Raw genomic sequence first — 18274 nt, 5'->3', positions numbered from 1 at the left:
TGTGTGGCGGCTCTAAGCCGCTTTATCTCCCGCTTAGGAGAAAAGGCATTACCCCTTTATCGCCTCCTTCGGCGCACCGAACACTTTGAGTGGACGGACACCGCCACAGCCGGATTGGAAGAAATAAAAGCCATACTGGCAACCAACCCAATCCTGGCCGCGCCAAACATCGGCGAACCAATGCTGTTGTACATTGCGGCAACTCATCAAGTTGTTAGCGCAGTTCTCGTCGTCGAACGAGAAGCTGACGGACATAAGTTCCCTCTTCAAAAGCCGGTATACTATGTATCCATTGTCCTCACTCCATGCAAATCATGCTACCCACATTATCAAAAGATAGCCTATCCGGTATTCATGGCATCCCGGAAGCTGCGACACTACTTTCAAGAGTGTTGGATTACAGTGGCCTCGGAAGTGCCACTTAATGATATTATAAACAACCGCGACGCTACGGGCCGGATTGCCAAATGGGCCATTGAGCTCCTCCCGTTCAACATAACATACAAACCTCGGTGAGCCATTAAATCGCAAGTATTGGCCGACTTTGTCGCCGAGTGGACGGAAGCCGAACTCCCTAAAGAGTACGGCGCATACTCCAATTGGATCATGAACTTCGACGGCTCTAAAATGTTGGCTGGTCTAGGGGCTGGCGTCGTCCTGACATCCCCAACCGGAGATACCGTTCAGTACGTACTGCAGATATTGTATACAGACTCCAACAACGCAGCCGAATATGAAGCTCTATTGCATGGTCTTCGGATGGCAGTCTCCATGGGCATTCAACGCCTGGAGGTGCGTGGGATTCAAACCTGCCGCAATATCCCAAATAAATGGAGACTTCGATGCCAAGATCCGAAGATGCGGCCTATCGAAACGCCGTCCTAAAGATGTCAGCTCAGTTCGAAGGCGCGAATTTCACCATGTGGCCGGGAAAACAATCAGGCGGCGGATATCGTCGCCCGCATCGGTGCCAAAACGCGACGCGGTCCCCCCCCCCCAACACTTTTTGGAGAGGTTGTTTAAGCCATCGGTGTATGGGAAGGGACACCGGAAACAATAGTACGGACCCGGCCCAAAACGCCCGAACCGAACACTCTGACATAATCGGAGGCTCTGCCACCGAAATAACACCTTCAGCCCACTGTAATAATGGCCTTATCGCCCCGTGGACAGAACCATTACTGGCCTACCTAACTAGGCAGGAACTTCCCGAGGACCAAAATGAGGCACGCTGCTAGTGCGGCGATCTAAAGCCTACAGGGTCCATGAGGGAGAGTTATATAAGAAACGACTACGATCTCAAGTGCACGAGAGAGGGAAGTCAGAATTCACGTACTGCGGTCACATCCGCACCGGGCCTTTAAGAAGCTTCTATAGGTTTTATGGCTGACGCCGGCAGACGCACAGTGGTCCACGCTGGCGTCCCCAGCTTTTTGCAAATCAAAGCCATATGCCACCCCCGCCTCAAACATCCCATTACCTGGCCTTTTGTGTCCAGGACCCCGACTCGATGTCACATCGATCTAGCCGGTAACACTTCATATCACTTTGCGGCCTCACGCACGGTATTCCCACGGGTGTCGCCTTACCTTTGCCCGGGACCGTTTGCGCCTTTTGGCTCACGTATATGATAGTGTCGCTAGCATCCATATGATAAAGAGCCCGGGCTGACATGACTAGTCGTAAACCCAAAGTGGCACAGACTTACAGGGACAGGCATCCATGACCCAGCTTCGAACGTGTCGGTCATCAGCAAGTGGGTCCGGGCTGTAGCACTGGGCTAGCAGGACTCCGGTAAACCGGGCTGTAGCGGGCTAACAGGACTCCGGTACTCAAAGCGTGACATTTCCCCGAAGGGACAGACACAGGAACGAAGAAGGACACATGCCGGCCAGCCTAAGTGTTCCAGAGCAGTAGCAAGCTACCATGGCTCAGCGGTAACACTAGGAGACATTTCCCGGTAAGAGAGGCTACTAAAGATAAACAACTAGATAGTCAGATCCCACACATACCAAGCATTTCAATCATACACACAATATGCTCGATATGTGCAAATACAACGAAGCATCACAACATGACTCTATGACACAAGTACTTTATTTAAGGCTCAGGGAGCCATACATATCATACACACAGGTACGGGTCTCACGACCCAACATACAAGTCATACAGTCATACAAGCCAACAGCGGAAGTACTTTGTCTGGGTACAGACAACTAGTAAAATAAAAGAGGCTTGGAAGCCTAACTATACTACGTGGTCCATCACAAGCTCAGGGTCACCACCTGGGTCTTTAGCCTACTCGTTGATGTCAACGTCTACATAGAACCCATCAGAAGGGGTTGCAGCGTCTTCTGTAAAAATGTAGATTATAGCAACATGAGTACAAAGGTACTCAGCAAGACTTACATCAGATCCTACATACATGCATAGTATCAAGAAGGGTCGGTGGAGTTATTGCAGCAAGCCAGCTTTGACTCTTGGCTAGACTATCCTACGATACTCCAACTTGAAATAGTTTTGCGCACACGAGTCCACTACTCACCACTTCAATACACTACCGAGGATCCACCTCCGTCTTCCTACGGAAGAGCCATCCTCGGCACTCACACTTATCTTGAGGCTTTTAATAGTTTCCATTTACTTGTCTATGAACTGTATAGGCAACCAAGTAGTCCTTTACCGCGGACGCGGCTATTCGAATAGATCATGTTAACCCTGCAGGGGTGTACTTCTTCATACACGCTCTCACCACTTATCGTCGTTTACACGACATGTACTCGGCAACCTTCAAGCGGAAGCCCAACGTGGGTGTCGGCCACGACCTACCTAATCACCTAAGCCTCCAGTCCAGGTTTATCGCCTATTCAGGTTCCATCCGCAGGGAGTCCGGCCGAGGTTTCCCATACGGCCCCGAACGATGTGAACAGGGTTCCCGAGATACCTAACGGGTATTCGGTACACCGTGCCACGTACCTACCGCATCACAGCCCACCCCTACGGTCAGCGCTGTCCACGGCCTCCAGTAGGCTACAAACACCAGAAACTACTTGCAACTCCTGGACGGAGAACTAGGGTGAATAAGAAGTCGAGAGGGTCCATTGGTTTCGGGCCCAATGCATGGTAGTAGCTGATTCTTAAATCACACATACAGATCTCAGTGCTTAAGGTCGGCTTCAATGAAACAACCCACCATGTACTCCTACATGGCCTCTCATCGATACCTTTACCAAATCGTGTTCACCACACCACTCTCATTACCGACATAATCATTTCACTCTAGCCCATCACCCAGATGAACCAGACCTGACACGACTCTAAGCATAGCAGGCATAGCAAGGTAGGAACAACACATACATATGGCTCAATCAACTCCTACACATGCTAGTGGGTTTCATCTAGTTACTGTGGCAATGACAGGTCATGCAGAGGAAATGGGTTCAACTACCGTAGCACACAGCAGTTTGAATCGCGTTGTCTTAATGCAGTAAAAGAGAGCAGGAGCGAGAACATGGGATTGTATCGATATGATCAAATGGTTGGTTGCTTGCCTGATGGTTCGTTGCACGGATACGGTTCTTCGTTAGGGTAATCACGGTACTCCTCGGGAACAGATCCTGTCGCAAAGGACACCGATACACAAACATCACCAAACAATATGCAACAATATGATGCATGCATGAAACATGGCAATATGAGTGTGTTGGGCTAATGCAACTAAAACCAGAAGGGTTTGAACAAATTTGAATCAAAGATTCAAATTTCAAATTCAAATATGGCCTTTTAAAGTGCTTTTCCTTGTTCTGATTAAAACATCAATTTAACTTGTTTGATCATGCATGAAAATAGTACAGATGGATAGATTGGATTTTTCTGATCATTTTTCATATATAATTTGTCCAATTTGGAGTTACAGAATAAAAGTTATGAATTTTTGAAGTTTAAATAATATTCTGGAATTTCCTGATTTAATTTAAATCCAGAAATTCAATTACTGCGTCAGCCTGACGTCAGTGTGACGTCAGCAGGTCAACGGAACTGGTCCAGGTCAAACCTGACAGTGGGTCCCGCATGTCAGGGTGATTAATTTAATTAAAACTTAATTAAAACTAATCCTGTTTAATTAGCAGGGCTGGGCCCCACCTGTCATTGACTCAGGGGAGTCAACCAGGGCCCACCCGTGGTCAAAGTCAGTGTCGGCTGCCGGCGTTTAGTCGCCGGCGAGCCCGACGCGGCGGCGGTAGTGGTTTTGGTCGTTTCGGCCACCAAATGGACCGCGGAGGCCACCGGAGTGGAGCTGAGGACAACCCGCAGCTCTTGGCGGAGTCCGTTGGGGTCGGGGTGGCCGGAGTCGACGCCGGCGACGACTTTGGCGGCCACCGAGGTTCGGTCGGAGGTGAACTTGGTGCTAGAGGGTTCGGTGAGGCTCGTGGAGTGGCTAGCTAGGTGCTGTGGAACGCGGTGAGCAAGATGGACACCATCTTGTGGCCGGAGGATGACCGGGAGCACGTCGGCGACGAGGTCCACGGCGGTGGGTGCGGTTGAGCTCCGGGAGGTTGCTACACGGCTCGGGAGCAAGAACGGAAGGGAGGGGAAGATGGCTAAGCTCACAGTGAGTGCGACGGAGTCCTTGGTGCGGCCGGAGATGGACCGGAGCGACGACGGCGTTGAAGGGGATCTCCGGCGACGGTGAGCTCGGGCGAGGTCGGTGCGGTGGTCTCGGGCGTTGCGAGCGCTCGGGGCTCGGCTGCTCGATGAAGTGGACAGCGGCGGAGCTCCTGGACACGGTGAGACGGCGTGGAGACGACGGGGAGCACGGCTACGACGGTGGTGCGGCGATGGTGGCGTCGGCCATGGCTGGGGCGTGCGAGGGGGAGGAGCTGGAGAGGAGAGGGGGTGTCTGGGGGGTTCGGGGGAGAGAGGGAGGACGATCCACGTCGTCACCTGGCGAGGGGAGCGGCGAGGCGGCGAGCAGGTGCGTGGCGCACGCCGCGGTCGCCGTCGGGCACCTGCCTGCCTGCCTGGCCGGCAAGCAGCTCGCTGGAGCGGTGCTGGGCTGGGCCGGCAGGTGGGCTGGCTAGTGGGCTGCGGTGGCGCCAGGTAGGGTTTTCCCTTTTTTTTCTATTTCTGTTTTTATTTAATATATCTGCAACTTTGTTGAATTAAATAAAATACCTAGACAACTCCAAAAATCACCAAACTACTCCTGGTCCATAGTTGGATTATTTCCAACATGAAACATTTTAGTTTGGAGATATTTGAGCATTTAAATATTTTATATAATTTTAAATGCCCAAATTCAAATAGTTATGATTTAATTCAAAAACCCTAGGATGGCCTAGGAAAATGTGCACCACTTTTGCAGAGGTTCTGAACCAAGACAAAAATGATGGGCATTTTAGAAGGGCATTTCAGGTTCATTGAAAATTATTTTAGTAAACCCTAGTTGGTTTCAGAGGGGACTGGGGGTTCTGTCATCCCCATTTCAAGTTTCTGATGAAAGAGTAAACATGATGCAACACTCTAATGCATGACTAGCTAGGGTGTGACAACTCACCCCCACTCAAAAGAATCTCGTCCCGAGATTTGGGTTCCTCCGGGAAGAAGGCGGGATACTCGAGTCGAAGACGATCCTCCCTTTCCCAAGTTGCTTCATCTTCAGAATGGTGCGACCATTGAACTTTGAGGAACTTGATGTTATGACGTCGCGTGGTACGCTCGGCCTGATCGAGGATACGGATGGGGTACTCTCGATATGTAAGATCATCTTGGAGATCAAGCGTTTCGTGGTCCACTTCACGGATAGGATCCGAGAAGCAACGCCTGAGTTGAGAAACGTGGAAGACATCGTGAACTCTGGAGAGGTGCGGAGGTAGTTCCAATTGGTAGGCAACTTCTCCTCGTTTGGCAAGAATGCGAAAAGGTCCAATGTAACGAGGAGCCAATTTGCCTTTGATACCGAAACGATGGGTTCCCTTCAGAGGGGTGACCCGAAGATAAGCCTTCTCGTCAACCTCGAAAGTCATAGCCTTATGTTTTCGGTCATATTGACTCTTTTGACGGGATTGGGCTGTTTTCAACTTTTCACGAACGATACGAACTTGTTCTTCTGCTTCCTGAATCATATCCGGGCCAAAGAATTGTCTTTCCCCGGTCTCTGACCAGTTAAGGGGTGTTCGACATCGTCGTCCATAGAGAACTTCAAAAGGGGCTTTACCCAAGCTAGATTGATAGCTGTTGTTGTAAGCGAATTCGGCAAATGGAAGGCACTTCTCCCAGTCCATTCCGAAAGAGATAACGGAGGCTCGAAGCATGTCTTCTAGAATTTGGTTGACGCGTTCCACTTGACCACTTGACTGAGGGTGGAAAGCGGTGCTAAAGGAGAGACGGGTTCCCATAGCATTTTGGAAACTTTCCCAAAATCGAGAGGTGAAAAGACTTCCTCGATCCGAATTGATTTCCAAAGGAACACCATGGAGGGACACTATTCGGGAGATGTATAAGTCTGCCAGCTGACTAGCGGTTATACTCTCACGAACAGGTAAGAAATGAGCTACTTTGGAAAGACGATCGACCACGACGAAAATAGCATTATTCCCTCTTTTGGTCCTGGGAAAACCGGTAATGAAATCCATACCAATTTTATCCCATTTCCATTCAGGAATAGCTAAGGGTTGAAGGGTGCCAGCAGGCCGTTGATGCTCTGCTTTTACACGACGACAGACGTCGCAATTAGCAATATACTGAGCGATTTCTCTCTTCATCCTAGTCCACCAGAACCTCTGGCGTAGGTCCTGATACATCTTAGTACTACCGGGATGAATGGTGAGAGGAGATTCATGAGCTTCCTTAAGGATTAATCGCCTTAGGTTGCGCACCTTGGGAACCACTAGTCGATCCCCGAAGTATACGACTCCTTGATCATTAACGGAGAAACAATTCGCAATTCCTTTCTGAATGTTTCTCTTGATGCGGGAGATTCCCGGATCTACCTTCTGTGCTTTGATAATTTGATCCGTAAGGGTAGGTTTTGCCACCAAGGTGGAGAGAAAACCTTGAGGTACAATGTGAAGGTTAAGCTTCCGAAATTCCTCATGGAGAAGCGGTTGACTTTGTTGTAACATCAGGTTGTTACAATAAGATTTACGACTTAGCGCATCAGCCATGACGTTGGCTTTCCCTGGGGTGTAGGTTATTCCTAAGTCGAAGTCTGTGATCAATTCAACCCAACGTCTTTGCCTGAGATTCAAATCCGGTTGGGTGAAGATGTACTTCAGACTTTGGTGATCAGTGAATATTTCGCAACGATTACCGAGGAGGTAATGTCGCCAGGTCTTAAGTGCATAGACTACGGCTGCAAGCTCTAGATCATGAGTAGGATAATTCTCCTCATGTGGGTGCAATTGCCGTGAAGCGTAAGCAATTACGTGTCGATCTTGCATGAGAATGCAACCTAGTCCTTGTCGCGAGGCGTCGCAGTAGATAACAAAGTCCTTGGAGAAGTCTGGCGGTACCAGTACAGGAGCAGAGGTCAGGCGTCTTTTCAGTTCCTGAAAGCTGTGCTCACATTGTGGAGTCCATTCGAACTTCTTATCTTTCTTGAGGAGTTCGGTTAGAGGTTTAGCAACTTTGGAGAAGTTCTCGACAAAGCGACGGCAATAGCTCGCTAAGCCCAGAAAACTCCGAACTTGCTTGACCGATTCGGGTGGAGTCCAATCAAGGACGGCTTGAACTCGCTCAGGGTTAACAGCAATACCTTTACCAGATATTACATGACCCAGATAGGTCACTTCTGACAACCAGAATTCACATTTAGAAAATTTGGCATAAAGGCGATGCTCTCGAAGTTTCTTCAACACTAGCCTTAGATGTTCGGCATGTTCTTCCTCGTTCTTGGAGTAGATGAGTATATCATCGAGATAAACTACGACGAATTTATCCAAATACTCCATGAAGATTGAGTTCATTAACCGAGAAAAGGTGGCTGGAGCGTTGGTTAAACCGAAGGACATGACGGTGTACTCGTATTGGCCATAACGAGTAACAAAGGCCGTTTTAGGAATGTCCCCGTTTCTGATTTTGATTTGATGGTAGCCCAACCTCAAATCCATCTTGGAGAAGACTGAGGATCCAGCGAGCTGATCATACAGATCGTTGATCCTGGGAAGCGGGTATTTGTTCTTGATTGTGACCAAATTGACAGGTCGGTAATCTACAACCATCCGGTCCGTACCATCCTTCTTCTTGACGAATAGGACGGGGCAAGCCCACGGAGATGAACTAGGGCGGATGAAACCCTTTTTCAAGGATTCATCGAGTTGTTTCTTAAGCTCGGCTAGTTCTAGGGGTGCCATCTTATAGGGTCTTCTAGCAATCGGAACGGTTCCGGGGATGAGGTCTATTACGAACTCAACATCCCTGTCAGGTGGAACACCTGGCAATTCCTCTGGAAAGACATCCGGAAAGTCACGGACTACCGGAACGTCCTCAAGGTCTGGCAAAGGGCTGGCGTTAAGAGAATATAATTGTCGCTTGGCTATTCGGGTCAAGACGTTGACTATCTTTCCCGAAGGGTGGGTGAGTTGAACAGTCCTAGAGAAGCAATCAATTTTGGCTTGATGAGCTGACATCCAGTCCATACCCAAAATGATATTAATATCTGAAGATTTAAGGGCTATCAAAGATGCGAGAAAAACAAGTCTGTCGACTTGGATTTCATTTCCATGGCTTACTCTAGAAGTTTGCCATTTGGATCCCGGAGTTTGAATTACCATAGAGGATGGCAAGTCACAGAATGCAACGTTATGCAAACGAGCATAATTTTCAGATATAAAAGAATGAGAGGCTCCTGTATCGAAAAGAACAGATGCCGGGTGGCAATTAACAAGAAGCGTACCGAGAACGACGTTGGGGTCCTCTTGAGCTTCTTCGGCAGAGATACAGTTGACATGGCCACGTGAAGCGGTGACCGGTTTAGCATGAAACACTTTTCCTGTCGGCTTGCCACGGCCAACAGCTTTAGCAGATTGATTGGGGTTGGTCTGGGGACACTCACGCATATAATGACCAGATTCCCCACACTTGAAACAAGTCACGGAACTGGTACGTGGAGGAGCATTATTGGTTGGACCCCCATAGGGCTTGGCCGGTGCAGACTGTTGAACAGGGCGAGGCGCCTGGAAAGATGGCCTCGGTGTGAACCTGGGTGGCAGGGCGGTGTTGGGTACCCACACGCGGCGCTTCTGAGGACCAGCACCGGATGAGGAACCCATGTCACGTCCATGCTTGCGTGTTGCGTCATAGTCAGTCTGACCAGTTTCAGCACTGATGGCTTTGTTGACAAGTTTCGAAAAAGATGTGCACTCATGCAGACGGAGGTCGCGGCGAAGCTCAGGACTAAGGCCCTTACGGAACCTTGCTTGCTTCTTGGCGTCAGTAGACACTTCCTCAGTTGCATATCGGGCGAGATTACCAAACTCTCTGCTATAAGCATCCACAGAAAGTCGGCCTTGGGTGAAACTGCAAAATTCTTCACGTTTACGGTCCATGAGACCCTCCGGAATGTGATGTTCACGGAAAGCCTCGCTGAATTCAGCCCAAGTTGTGACATGGCCCGCTGGGCGCATAGCTCCATAATTCTCCCACCATAGACTGGCGGGGCCTTCAAGATGATATGCGGCAAAGGTGACCTTGTCAGCCTCCGCTACCAGCGCGGAACGCAGCTTGTGAGAGATACTGCGAAGCCAGTCATCAGCGTCGAGAGGCTCGACGGAGTGGTGGAACGTGGGTGGATGCAATTTGATAAAATCACTAAGTGACACCACGTTAGCCCTCTGATGGTGTGCTGTATTCTGTTCAATACGCTCCAACAAACGGTTTGTCTCCCGCTTGTTTCTCTCAGCTTCCATCATCACCTCGGCTAGTGAAGGAGGATGAGGCAGATTTTCATTCCTGGCTTCACTGCCTTCGGCCTGCTCTTGAGAAGCAGGGTTGGCGCGCGTGTTGACCATCCTAGGTAAACAAGACAATGATTTAGTCAGAATGATAAAATTCCGACATAGGATACATAATGTAAGGAATAACTCGGAATGCAAGATGATCATCCGTATGACATGGTAGATACAGAAACTGCTTCTTTATTCCATCGTCATACACACCATACAAGGTTTAGTACAAGACCAAACAAAGTACTATTACGGTGAAAAGGGATTACATCTCATCGGAGGCATTCCAAACTCCTATACATTATTTTTCTACAACTCCGGAAAGAGTACAAACTAGGTCATATCCCACGAGTCACGCGGGACGATAGACGACACAGCTAGTGCGAACTAGGGATACTATCACTAACTCAGACCGATCCGTAGTAGTCCTCATAGAAGTCACCTCCATAGCCTGGAAGCTCAACATGTTCATCCGGAAACAGACGATCTCGCGGAGCTTGTGGACCATAGGGGCTAGGATGAGGCCTTGGACCAACAAACGGTGGCCTGCGGGGACCGCGAGGTGGGGTGATGCCTCCTACATCACGCCAAACCATCACGTCTGGCAGAGCAGATCTCACAGGATAGAGATCGCGCATATCTGAATATCCAGCTTGCACCGCCGGTGCGAACCGAGTCAAAGTGGCCCAGTGGTCAGCACGGGTATTGAAGAGCTCTAACCTTAAGGCCCGATTTTCACGGTCCTTATCCTCGAGCATCTCAGCAGTGGTGCGAGTCCGTGAATCCTCCTGAGTGGAGTCAGCATAGATAGCCTGGAGATATCCTTGTGCTCCCGGAAGTGATCCTGGCATATACCGGAAATCAGAGTCCCGAAATAACCAGATCTGACTCGCATAATGGTCATCATAGAGTAGGCGGCATCCTGCACAGCCATCTCAATAGTAACCCCGAGTCCATAGGAGCAGTGAAGAGGCTCAGTGGATCCAGGATAAGATGGAAATATCCTGACAGTGCAGAGATACTGGCTTTGATTGAAAGTCTCGGAATTGCTCTTCGACCGTGTACTCAGGATACCAGCGGTATCCAGCCTCAGTCATTACCCTGACCAACTTAGCAGTATGGCCGGGTACATCTAGGCATCGAGTCAGGCGAACCACTTGATTGAGGTCGCGAGTGGCCATCTGAAAGCACAGTTATAATGCAAAGGCATTAGAATTTCTAGCAAAATTTCGGCAGCATAACAGCTGTAAATGCTCAAAAAGGATTTTGAGACATTTGACAAAGGATTTCGTACACACTCAACATCATCATATCAAAGTTCTGAAACCATGTTGGCAACATAATGTGGTAGTAGAACTGAACTAGGCTTGTATCCATCAAACTTATAAGGTACTACTGATTAGTAACTCGTGATCCTGATAGAGAGAGCAGATCCTAATTCCTTAACCCCCGGTGGAAGAATGGACTGACTCAGATCAGAATGTCATAAGATATAAGGAGTAAAAAGAGCCTTACGTTCCATCCCACAAACAATTCCCCTACATATAACTAAAGAATTTCTAGACTCAACATCGACCAGTTTGGCTTGGAGAACCTACAGGCAGTCCGGCTCTGATGCCAACGCTGTCAGGACCCCGACTCGATGTCACATCGATCTAGCTGGTAACACCTCATATCACTTTGCGGCCTCACGCACGGTATCCCCACGGGTGTCGTCTTACCTTTTCCCGGGACCGTTTGCGCCTTTTGGCTCACGTATATGATAGTGTCGCTAGCATCCATATGATAAAGAGCCCGGGCTGACATGACTAGTCGTAAACCCAAAGTGGCACAGACTTACAGGGACAGGCATCCATGACCCAGCTTCGAACGTGTCGGTCATCAGCAAGTGGGTCCGGGCTGTAGCACTGGGCTAGCAGGACTCCGGTAAACCGGGCTGTAGCGGGCTAACAGGACTCCGGTACTCAAAGCGTGACATTTCCCCGAAGGGACAGACACAGGAACGAAGAAGGACACATGCCGGCCAGCCTAAGTGTTCCAGAGCAGTAGCAAGCTACCATGGCTCAGCGGTAACACTAGGAGACATTTCCCGGTAAGAGAGGCTACTAAAGATAAACAACTAGATAGTCAGATCCCACACATACCAAGCATTTCAATCATACACACAATATGCTCGATATGTGCAAATACAACGAAGCATCACAACATGACTCTATGACACAAGTACTTTATTTAAGGCTCAGGGAGCCATACATATCATACACACAGGTACGGGTCTCACGACCCAACATACAAGTCATACAGTCATACAAGCCAACAGCGGAAGTACTTTGTCTGGGTACAGACAACTAGTAAAATAAAAGAGGCTTGGAAAGCCTAGCTATACTACGTGGTCCATCACAAGCTCAGGGTCACCACCTGGGTCTTTAGCCTACTCGTTGATGTCAACGTCTACATAGAACCCATCAGAAGGGGTTGCAGCGTCTTCTGTAAAAATGTAGATTATAGCAACATGAGTACAAAGGTACTCAGCAAGACTTACATCAGATCCTACATACATGCATAGTATCAAGAAGGGTCGGTGGAGTTATTGCAGCAAGCCAGCTTTGACTCTTGGCTAGACTATCCTACGATACTCCAACTTGAAATAGTTTTGCGCACACGAGTCCACTACTCACCACTTCAATACACTACCGAGGATCCACCTCCGTCTTCCTACGGAAGAGCCATCCTCGGCACTCACACTTATCTTGAGGCTTTTAATAGTTTCCATTTACTTGTCTATGAACTGTATAGGCAACCAAGTAGTCCTTTACCGCGGACGCGGCTATTCGAATAGATCATGTTAACCCTGCAGGGGTGTACTTCTTCATACACGCTCTCACCACTTATCGTCGTTTACACGACATGTACTCGGCAACCTTCAAGCGGAAGCCCAACGTGGGTGTCGGCCACGACCTACCTAATCACCTAAGCCTCCAGTCCAGGTTTATCGCCTATTCAGGTTCCATCCGCAGGGAGTCCGGCCGAGGTTTCCCATACGGCCCCGAACGATGTGAACAGGGTTCCCGAGATACCTAACGGGTATTCGGTACACCGTGCCACGTACCTACCGCATCACAGCCCACCCCTACGGTCAGCGCTGTCCACGGCCTCCAGTAGGCTACAAACACCAGAAACTACTTGCAACTCCTGGACGGAGAACTAGGGTGAATAAGAAGTCGAGAGGGTCCATTGGTTTCGGGCCCAATGCATGGTAGTAGCTGATTCTTAAATCACACATACAGATCTCAGTGCTTAAGGTCGGCTTCAATGAAACAACCCACCATGTACTCCTACATGGCCTCTCATCGATACCTTTACCAAATCGTGTTCACCACACCACTCTCATTACCGACATAATCATTTCACTCTAGCCCATCACCCAGATGAACCAGACCTGACACGACTCTAAGCATAGCAGGCATAGCAAGGTAGGAACAACACATACATATGGCTCAATCAACTCCTACACATGCTAGTGGGTTTCATCTAGTTACTGTGGCAATGACAGGTCATGCAGAGGAAATGGGTTCAACTACCGTAGCACACAGCAGTTTGAATCGCGTTGTCTTAATGCAGTAAAAGAGAGCAGGAGCGAGAACATGGGATTGTATCGATATGATCAAATGGTTGGTTGCTTGCCTGATGGTTCGTTGCACGGATACGGTTCTTCGTTAGGGTAATCACGGTACTCCTCGGGAACAGATCCTGTCGCAAAGGACACCGATACACAACATCACCAAACAATATGCAACAATATGATGCATGCATGAAACATGGCAATATGAGTGTGTTGGGCTAATGCAACTAAAACCAGAAGGGTTTGAACAAATTTGAATCAAAGATTCAAATTTCAAATTCAAATATGGCCTTTTAAAGTGCTTTTCCTTGTTCTGATTAAAACATCAATTTAACTTGTTTGATCATGCATGAAAATGGTACAGATGGATAGATTGGATTTTTCTGATCATTTTTCATATATAATTTGTCCAATTTGGAGTTACAGAATAAAAGTTATGAATTTTTGAAGTTTAAATAATATTCTGGAATTTCCTGATTTAATTTAAATCCAGAAATTCAATTACTGCGTCAGCCTGACGTCAGTGTGACGTCAGCAGGTCAACGGAACTGGTCCAGGTCAAACCTGACAGTGGGTCCCGCATGTCAGGGTGATTAATTTAATTAAAACTTAATTAAAACTAATCCTGTTTAATTAGCAGGGCTGGGCCCCACCTGTCATTGACTCAGGGGAGTCAACCAGGGCCCACCCGTGGTCAAAGTCAGTGTCGGCTGCCGGCGTTTAGTCGCCGGCGAGCCCGACGCGGCGGCGGTAGTGGTTTTGGTCGTTTCGGCCACCAAATGGACCGCGGAGGCCACCGGAGTGGAGCTGAGGTCGACCCGCAGCTCTTGGCGGAGCCCGTTGGGGTCGGGGTGGCCGGAGTCGACGCCGGCGACGACTTTGGCGGCCACCGAGGTTCGGTCGGAGGTGAACTTGGTGCTAGAGGGTTCGGTGAGGCTCGTGGAGTGGCTAGCTAGGTGCTGTGGAACGCGGTGAGCAAGATGGACACCATCTTGTGGCCGGAGGATGACCGGGAGCACGTCGGCGACGAGGTCCACGGCGGTGGGTGCGGTTGAGCTCCGGGAGGTTGCTACACGGCTCGGGAGCAAGAACGGAAGGGAGGGGAAGATGGCTAAGCTCACAGTGAGTGCGACGGAGTCCTTGGTGCGGTCGGAGATGGACCGGAGCGACGTCGGCGTTGAAGGGGATCTCCGGCGACGGTGAGCTCGGGCGAGGTCGGTGCGGTGGTCTCGGGCGTTGCGAGCGCTCGGGGCTCGGCTGCTCGATGAAGTGGACAGCGGCGAAGCTCCTGGACACGGTGAGACGGCGTGGAGACGACGGGGAGCACGGCTACGACGGTGGTGCGGCGATGGTGGCGTCGGCCATGGCTGGGGCGTGCGAGGGGGAGGAGCTGGAGAGGAGAGGGGGTGTCTGGGGGGTTCGGGGGAGAGAGGGAGGACGATCCACGTCGTCACCTGGCGAGGGGAGCGGCGAGGCGGCGAGCAGGTGCGTGGCGCACGCCGCGGTCGCCGTCGGGCACCTGCCTGCCTGCCTGGCCGAAGCAGCTCGCTGGAGCGGTGCTGGGCTGGGCCGGCAGGTGGGCTGGCTAGTGGGCTGCGGTGGCGCCAGGTAGGGTTTTCCCTTTTTTTTCTATTTCTGTTTTTATTTAATATATCTGCAACTTTGTTGAATTAAATAAAATACCTAGGCAATTCCAAAAATCACCAAACTACTCCTGGCTCATAGTTGGATTATTTCCAACATGAAACATTTTAGTTTGGAGATATTTGAGCATTTAAATATTTTATATAATTTTAAATGCCCAAATTCAAATAGTTATGATTTAATTCAAAAACCCTAGGATGGCCTAGGAAAATGTGCACCACTTTTGGCAGAGGTTCTGAACCAAGACAAAAATGATGGGCATTTTAGAAGGGCATTTCAGGTTCATTGAAAATTATTTTAGTAACCCTAGTTGGTTTCAGAGGGGACTGGGGGTTCTGTCATCCCCATTTCAAGTTTCTGATGAAAGAGTAAACATGATGCAACACTCTAATGCATGACTAGCTAGGGTGTGACAGGGGGCTTGACATGGTTGGACCCCTTAAAGGGGGAACCCATAAGAAAAAATACTTACTGGTCATGGTGGATAAATTCACCAAATGGATAGAAGCCAAACCTGTTAAAACAGCCGAATCTGGACCGATGATAGACTTCATATCTGGGGTTGTACACCGTTATGGCGTCCCCCACAGCATCATCACCGACAACGGCACGAATTTCACGGCCGACGAGGTAAAACTCTGCTGTAGCAACATGGGCATCAACTCGATTATGCTTCCGTCTATCACCCACAAACCAACGGCCAAGTTGAGCGAGCAAATGGTCTTATCATGAGCGGCATTAAACCCAGATTAGTGAGGTCCTTAACGGAGTCTAACACGCACTGGGTAGAGGAGCTCGACTCCGTACTCTGGGGGCTGCGGACCACGTCGAATCGTAGTACCGGATATACACCCTTCTTTATGGTGTACGGCACAGAGGCAGTCCTGCCCTGCAACATTATTCATGACTCGCCTCGAGTGCGCATGTACGAAGAAAGAGAAGCCGAGCTTGATCAGCAGGACAATCTGGACACCCTGGAGGAGGAGCGCGACATGGCAAAAGCCCATTCCGCATTTTATCAACAACAGGCTCGCAGATACCAAAGCAGAGAAGTACGGGCCAAAACTTATAACATTGGCGAGTTAGTTCTACGCCTGCCGGAGAAGAAAAAGTCCAAGCTCGAGCCCAAATGGGAAGGTCCCTTCATTATTGACCAATTTCTGATCGGTGGAGCATACCGTCTTCGGGATGCATCGAATAATCGACTTGAGCCGAACCCATGGAACGCAGCCAGGCTCCGAAGATTCTACGCCTAGCGCCGGACTCTATGTTCGTCTCCTTCCTCTGCCCATTTTTTGAATATATATTATCTGTCGTTTTTCTCTTTATTTCTTTTAGTCTTTCTCAAGGCCTTCAAGGGCCAACTCGTGCCTCACTTGCACACCATAGATGCGCTAACTGCACTCATTATACCTGGGGGCTTCTTACACAGAAGCTTAATTATCTATTCGGGCTTCATGCCCAACACATATGTTATTCTTCCGCATGTACCTTTTCTTCGCCATTATATGCATCGATATGATTTATGTTTTGGCCAAGCTGGGTTGCCTGGCTCTTGTATTTATGCCCTACGTTCCCGTTAATTCGGCTAGGGCATAAGGGGAGCACCTCTATGATTGTTACTGCCGGGTCAGCCGAATGTCTACCTCAGACTGGGTGAAGCCGAAAGCTAGCGTTCTTAAGAGAATATTCGGTCGGCGAACAAAAGATGATTTTTATTTATTTTCCATATGTGGCCCCAGATGTTTTTCCTGCGTTTCCTCTCACAGTCCGGACATGCACTTCAGGGCATGCGCACCCAGGGAAAGGAACCCTTAACGGAACTATTCTCCCTGGAATATGTTTCTTACTACCCATGTAATATAACATAACTAGTTGGGCACTTGTCTGTTCAAGCACTTATGACCCCTACGCCTGGTCTCCCCGCATACCCCGGTTCTTATATAACTGAGCGGGTACTCAGATACACTCCGGACTATCGGGTCCCGAGGTTGAAGCGAAAAGGTCCGCCATGGCAAATGATCTACAATCCGGCTTGAAGGCATTATACATGTCACTTTAGTTACATAGTCATGCAGAGTGCCTAAATTCCTCCTCTATGCCATCCAACAGGCGGTCTAGCCTACAATCCTGTTGGGAATACTTTGCGGCTAATTCTACTTGCCCATAGACTAAGCTAATGGGGATCTCTTTCTCGTCGGGCCCCATAGGTCCAACCTCGGCCATGTGATTTGGGCCAGCCTTGGTGTACCGCGTCTTCACCATGGCCCAGGCTTCCCTGGCACCTAGACGGTAGGCAGATATCTTCCATAATCGGAAGCGCCGCCGTGCTCCCTTGAGCTTCTCCACAAGCTCTCCAATGCCTTCTGGCAGCGAGACAGATGGCCACAAGGCCTGGGCAATACCTTGCATCACCTGCCGAACTTGTTCGTGCAGTTGTGAGAGCTCGGATAGAAGATCACCCGCAGACCCGGGCATCTCCTCCCTGGGGTGACCCGTCAGCATACCTGCAGAAATAACTCTGTTAGCCGGCTTCTCCGCCGTCCCCTTTTATTAAGGGTTCATTCAAGCACTTACTAAATATGTCGCGTCGAAGCCGCTTATTCTCCTTCTCGGAGTCTGCAAGCTGAGCTCGAACATCTTTCAGTTCCATGCTTAGCTTGGTATTGGCGTCTTGGAGATTGTTTTTCGCATGCCTAACTTCAGTCAGCACGTGTTCGCCAGCCTTTAGCTGTCGTACGACATGCTGGTCCTCCGGATTCTCTTCGGATTCATCTGCAACATCTATTGTTAGATCTACAGTCATGCCGCGCGCTATATGGCACCTATCATTCTTTGAAAGAAATGTTACCAGCCGGGGACTTTTTAGGTTCCTTCAATGCGGCAACAGCGGCCCAAAGTTGGGTCTTGCATTCCTCTAGCTCCTGTGACAGTCGAGTACTCTTCTCTATAAGAACATGCACAATAAGATGATCCTTAAATCAGTTCTGCTAACTGTTTCAAGTCTCAGGGGCTACTGATACATATAATCGTCAGATTTGCTTACCCGTACATCCTTTACATA

Source organism: Triticum aestivum, chromosome 3A (genome assembly GCF_018294505.1).
Source record: "Triticum aestivum cultivar Chinese Spring chromosome 3A, IWGSC CS RefSeq v2.1, whole genome shotgun sequence".
NCBI lineage: Eukaryota > Viridiplantae > Streptophyta > Magnoliopsida > Poales > Poaceae > Triticum > Triticum aestivum.
Note: the sequence above shows the minus strand (reverse complement) of the source record.